The 5,738-nt window shown below is 35.2% G+C and overlaps 1 protein-coding gene across 2 annotated transcripts in view; it reads left to right on the top strand.

The window, feature by feature from the left end:
* LOC106478417 (plexin-A2-like) overlaps positions 1-5,738 on the top strand; it is a 235,661-nt gene that overhangs the window by 99,115 nt on the left and 130,808 nt on the right. For both annotated transcript variants that reach the window (XR_002609894.1, XR_002609893.1), the window contains one exon: positions 5,481-5,544. The gene's annotated coding sequence lies outside the window, so the exon portion shown is untranslated. The remainder of the gene's footprint in view (positions 1-5,480; positions 5,545-5,738) is intronic.

Genomic DNA, 5,738 nt, shown 5'->3' with positions numbered 1-5,738 from the left:
CAGTGTTAGCTAGATGCCCTCTTTTTTAGTATATAAGCCCGGCAAATAAAGCCAGAGAGATAGATATGCAGATAGATTGAAGAGATAGACAATGGAGTCAAGCGAACAGTAGACACCGGAAGTAAAGTGTGTGAATCACTGTGATTTATAGCGTGTGTTATAAAGGTTGTTAGGTTTAAAGTGACTGTGGAAATTCTGTGTACTTAAAAGAATAAACTAGTTTTAATCAAGAAGGGACTTGTATCGCTGAAGTTTCTTGGAAAGAATTTTTACCAGAAGTTATCAAACAAGCAGATACGTAACAATATAATAAGCCAAGGCCTTATAGAGCAACAAAAGCACCAGCGGATGTCATAAAGTATAAAGATAACAGCCCATAATCTATGTGCATGAAAATTAGTTGCTTATTAGTTTGACCTTTTATTATTCAAATTTATTTATCACACTGAAAACAGCGTGTTTCACAGAGTACCTTCAAATCTTAATGTTTAAATAAACAGGAAGCTTACATTGGGTTGCCAGCATGAATCGTGTTTACAATGTACAGTGTGCATCGTGTTTTAAAAAAAACTACAACTGCATCAACAGCTGTGTAATCTGTATCGCAAACTTGATTGGTATTTCTAAACAAATTATTCAGTAATTCTTTAAAAGCGGTCGAATCGCAGTCCAGTGGTTAGCGTACCTGACCGTGGATCCGAAGTCATTGGTTAGCGCTTGTTACCGCCCAAAAATAAATAAATAATCGTTCTTCGCACTTTGGAGGCATGGGTGCGTTATAAGAGTGACGGTTAAATGTGAATGGTATTGACTATCTGCCTTCTATCACTTCAAATTAAGGAACGGTTACCACAGGTATCCTTAAAGTAGCTTGGCACGAAATTCCACAAACAACGTCTTTTAAAGTTTGTTTTTAAACATTTCATTACGTAAAAAAAGCAAGAAAAACTTTAGGAATTGTAAAGCAAATTAAAAAAAGGCAAACTACAATTGGACCAAATTTAGTTAGCTAGAAATAAACGTGCTACATCATTTTATCGGAAAGAATTCCCCTTTCTGGATTTATCTGTCTGATAATTAACAAGATGACGGAGCAAAATCTACAGTAATCTTTAATATTTCAACATGCACACGACCAATCCATAAAACTGAAAACACAGCCAGTTAGAAGATTATCGAGAAATTTTCAATAAACTTTCAAACATTGAAATAACTGGAATATCATAATAATTTTTCTATTTAGACATCTGTCTATATGTAAATATGCGTCGTGTCTAAATCAGTATTTTAGTCGTTGTGTGCGACCTGGGAGGGTCAGGTTCTATTCAGACCTCTTCCTCCCCTCCTTCACTATGTATATCAAACTGCGTAGAATTATTCACAGAATCAGGGCTTCAACACTAATGTAAGTACGTCGAGTTGAAACACTGATTCTACTTCCATAAGGTGAATATGCATGTTTGTGACTTGTGTGATTAAGAACTTTCGCCACACTGTTCTGTTGGCTAGATAATTATTCAACAGGATTTGTCTAGTCAGCATGGTTCCCAACATTCCATACTGACATGTCTAGGCTAGTTTGTTGATATGTGTTACCCTGTACCTTCTTTCCTCCTTGTTGGCCTCCATTACCTTAGAGCTATTTTTCCCATGTTCGGTAACAAAGGTCTCTAATATATATGCTTGTTTTGATACCATTAAAAGGTCGGTCATTGGATGTTGCCTCCTTCGTGTCATTGAAAGTATGTATGGGTGTGGGAAAAATCTCCTGCTCGAGCTCACTAGTCATACAGACGAGTCACGTGACTTCCGGTGAAGTAGTAAAACCTCTATTGACCAGGATTAGACGCCATAATTACTTTTAAAAGCCGCCTGATTAAGGTTTCGTGATCTTGGTATTTTTTTCCATTTTAAACTTTACATTTTTTTCTCTCAGTAATAGAAATATACCCGAACATATAGCGCTTGCTTAACCCTCTAATTTGACATACGATTGTAACCTTAACAATATGTGTGTTGTAAAATGTATGTTTACAAATTATTTTGACTTAGACAAACAAAGCCGAGTACTTCTCGTGCATGTTCCAGTAGTGGCAGTGTGAATGAACTAAATTGTTTGCTTAGACTGAAAGGTCAAGAGTATAATATTATTTAAACAATTGTTGTCAGTAAAAGAAGCATAGTTTATCCGAAAAAAAAAAAGAGAAATACTGAAACTTTCTTTATCACCTCATTTTACCCAGCTTACAAATAATGACATCATGAACTCATTTGATGAAGGAATAATAATAATTAATGGGAATAGGAAATATATGTTAGTTATCCTTCCAAAATTAATGGGAATATGGAATGTATGTTAATTATCCTTCTTGGTTATATATAAGTATATGTATGACGTAACTTTACTGTTAATTGTAAATATCTTGATGTTGAAATACCCATACAATATTTCAGTATGTGATTATTTTTCAAGCGTTAATAGTCTTCCATATCTTAATGCAATTAAAGCTTATTGAAGGAATGTGTGTTAAAGACCCCTCCCACAAATATATACATGTGCACACACACACACGCATATCTAGTGTTAGTCAGATGTGTTAGAATTATAATTAAAGTTGTGGTTGCAGGAGAACGATCTCTTAATTCATGCCAACTGCTACTATCAACTTTTCTCACACGGGGGCTGTGAATAATAAAAACAGGGAGGGAATCCGACGACAAAGACTCGTCATTTAACAGTTTTCATGTTTGTCTCAGTACAGAAATGGTTTGTTGTATCGAGGAATTGAAGTCATAATGGGTTCGATTATTTTTGTAACACCGCCACCTCTTAGTTCGAGTAAATTACTTGACTTTTTTTTTATTATGTCAGTGATTCTTGCATGTTACATATATTACAGTTCACAGAAGTCAGAGATTTAAACCCACGTTTAAGAAACAGACTTTCGATAACATGTACTCCACATTAGTGTTGTCATTTCTCAGTGAGCTTACGCATCATGTTCGTACATGCCCTCCGGTAGGCCAGCGATAAGTATACAGACTTACAATGCTAAAATCCAGGATTACCCGCGGTGGACGGAACGTAGATGGCTTATTATGTAGTTTTGCTCTAAAATAAGAACATTATTTTCATATCAAACAAAAATAATGAAACACGACAAAGGATGTCTCACAGCACCATTACGTTTTACTAATTCGTTTAATTGATTAAACAAACAGTGATAGCCGTCTTTTTCAGTTTTGAAAAACTAACTGAGTTTTTGTTTGAAAAAGTGCTGTTACATAATTTTTCATTTCCCAATTAGAGGAAATCTATTTTTTCTACCTAAAACGAATTTCGCGCCCGACTTGCATATTTCAATAAAAGGACAACATAAAAAAAAAAAATGTTTACCAGTATACTTTGTATATTGTGTTCAAGTTGAGGCACTGCGTCAGGATGGTCCTCCGGTGGGACAGCGGTAAATCTTCGAATTTACAACGCTAAAATCAGGGGCTCGATTCCCCTCGGTGGACACAGCAGATAGCTCGATGTGGCTTTGCGTCAAGATGTCAGTACAGTGGGAAGACTAGATATTTTTTGTGGTTGTTTTGTATACTGTGTGTATGTATTTGTACGTTTTTAGCATTTAATTCTTACGGTAGTATATGAATAATGAATAGTTTTATAAAATCTGTGAATAATACATTGAATAGAACACAGACAGTATTTAAGTGTATGTGATCAAATACAGTGTTAGTGGCGGCATTCCATAATATGTGATCAAATACAGATGAAAAGTCATGGGAGTTTGTGTTCCATCACAATTTCTTTAAGCTGTACGGTAACATATTAAGAAAGTACCACTATTTGTAGCCTTAGGTCCTCTGTTTTAGCCAGTGAGGTCAATATGTTTAGTTAATAAGCTGCATGGTATGTCAGACTGCTGCAGGCTGAAACCGACCTTGGCAAGGGTGGAACCGATAACGGTTGAAATGAAGTCTCTGTTTGACTCTAGGGGGCTTTCCATCATTGTCTAAGGGTACCATAGAGTCGTTAGGCTCATGAGTGTTTTGTAGAGGTGCATGAAACAGTGTTGCAGCTAGAATAGTTGAACACAACGGTTATGTTGTGCGGAGTTACCTTCACGTTAGTTGTCTAATAACTCGATTTGTCTCCTTTCTAATGAAGCGCGGAGAAAACCCAGTTTTGTAAGTTTTTATTAAATGTTTGCTTTGATTGTTTAAGATTATTTTGAACATAAAAGACAACGTTCCAGTGACTTTTCAGGTAGTTTCAATTTTTTGTCGTCTTAGTTTTATTAAAGACAACGTTCCAGTGTACCGTGGTATTTTTAGATAATTTCAGTTTTCTGTCGTCCTAGTATTATTAAAGACAACGTTCCAGTGTACCGTGGTATTTTTAGATAATTTCAGTTTTCTGTCGTCCTAGTATTATTAAAGACAACGTTCCAGTATACCGTGATATTTTTAGATAATTTCAGTTTTCTGTTGTCCTAGTATTATTAAATACAACGTTCCAGTGTACCGTGATATTTTTAGGTAAGTGCAGTTTTCTGTCGTCCTAGTATTATTAAAGACAACGTTCCAGTGTACTGTGATTTATTTTAGATAATTTCAGTTTTCTGTCATCTTAGTATCATTAAAGACAACGTTCCAGTGTACCGTGATATTTTTAGATAATTTCAGTTTTCTGTCATCTTAGTATCATTAAAGACAACGTTCCAGTGTACCGTGATATTTTTAGATAATTTCAGTTTTCTGTCGTCCTAGTATTATTAAAGACAACGTTCCAGTGTACCGTGATTTATTTTAGGTAATTTCAGTTTTCTGTCGTCTTAGTATCATTAAAGACAACGCTTCAGTGCACCGTGATATTTTTAGATAAGTGCAGTTTTCTGTCGTCTTAGTATTATTAAAGACAACGCTTCAGTGTACCGTGATTTATTTTAGGTAATTTCAGTTTTCTGTCGTCTTAGTATCATTAAAGACAACGCTTCAGTGTACCGTGATATTTTTAGATAATTTCAATTTTCTGTCGTCCTAGTATTATTAAAGACAACGTTCCAGTGTACCGTGATTTATTTTAGGTAATTTCAGTTTTCTATCGTCTTAGTATCATTAAAGACAACGCTTCAGTGTACCGTGATATTTTTAGATAAGTGCAGTTTTCTGTCGTCCTAGTATTATTAAAGACAACGCTTCAGTATACCGTTATTTTTTAAAGTAGTTTGTTTTCTGTCGTATAAATATTTATTAGAAATGATGGTTTAAAAAGGGGAAACTAATCTAATAGTAATAGAATAGTAGAAAAATTCTTGGAGTGTTTTAAAAGATGACTACAACTACTCCAATTCAAAACTGGACGTTCTTTCGAGTTTTTGAAACACCAAATGTACCAATCTTATTCATGTTTTGATGATGTTAATCTCTTTTTATTCTTCGTTGAGTTGTAATGTTTCTTCCGTTTCTTTTAGGCTGTTTCAGTCAGCGTACAGACTTGGTGCTAAGGGACCAGACGAAAAATACAACAAATATTTTGTAAGTACATCCTTTCATTTTCACTGATTGTTATAACATGATTTGGTTGAACATTATTTCAAAACGTAAGCCTGTTGATACAAGCCCATAGTCAGATCTGGAAGGTGGGGGGGGGGGTCGGGGGGGGTTTCTTTTCGACGTCCAGGTGGTAGGGAACCTTCCGTCCAGTTGTAGTTTAAACTTTTGTTCGTCCG

The sequence above is a fragment of the Limulus polyphemus genome, unplaced genomic scaffold, assembly GCF_000517525.1.
Source record: "Limulus polyphemus unplaced genomic scaffold, Limulus_polyphemus-2.1.2 Scaffold210, whole genome shotgun sequence".
Lineage (NCBI taxonomy): Eukaryota > Metazoa > Arthropoda > Merostomata > Xiphosura > Limulidae > Limulus > Limulus polyphemus.
Note: the sequence above shows the minus strand (reverse complement) of the source record. Positions and strands in the feature narration are given on the sequence as shown.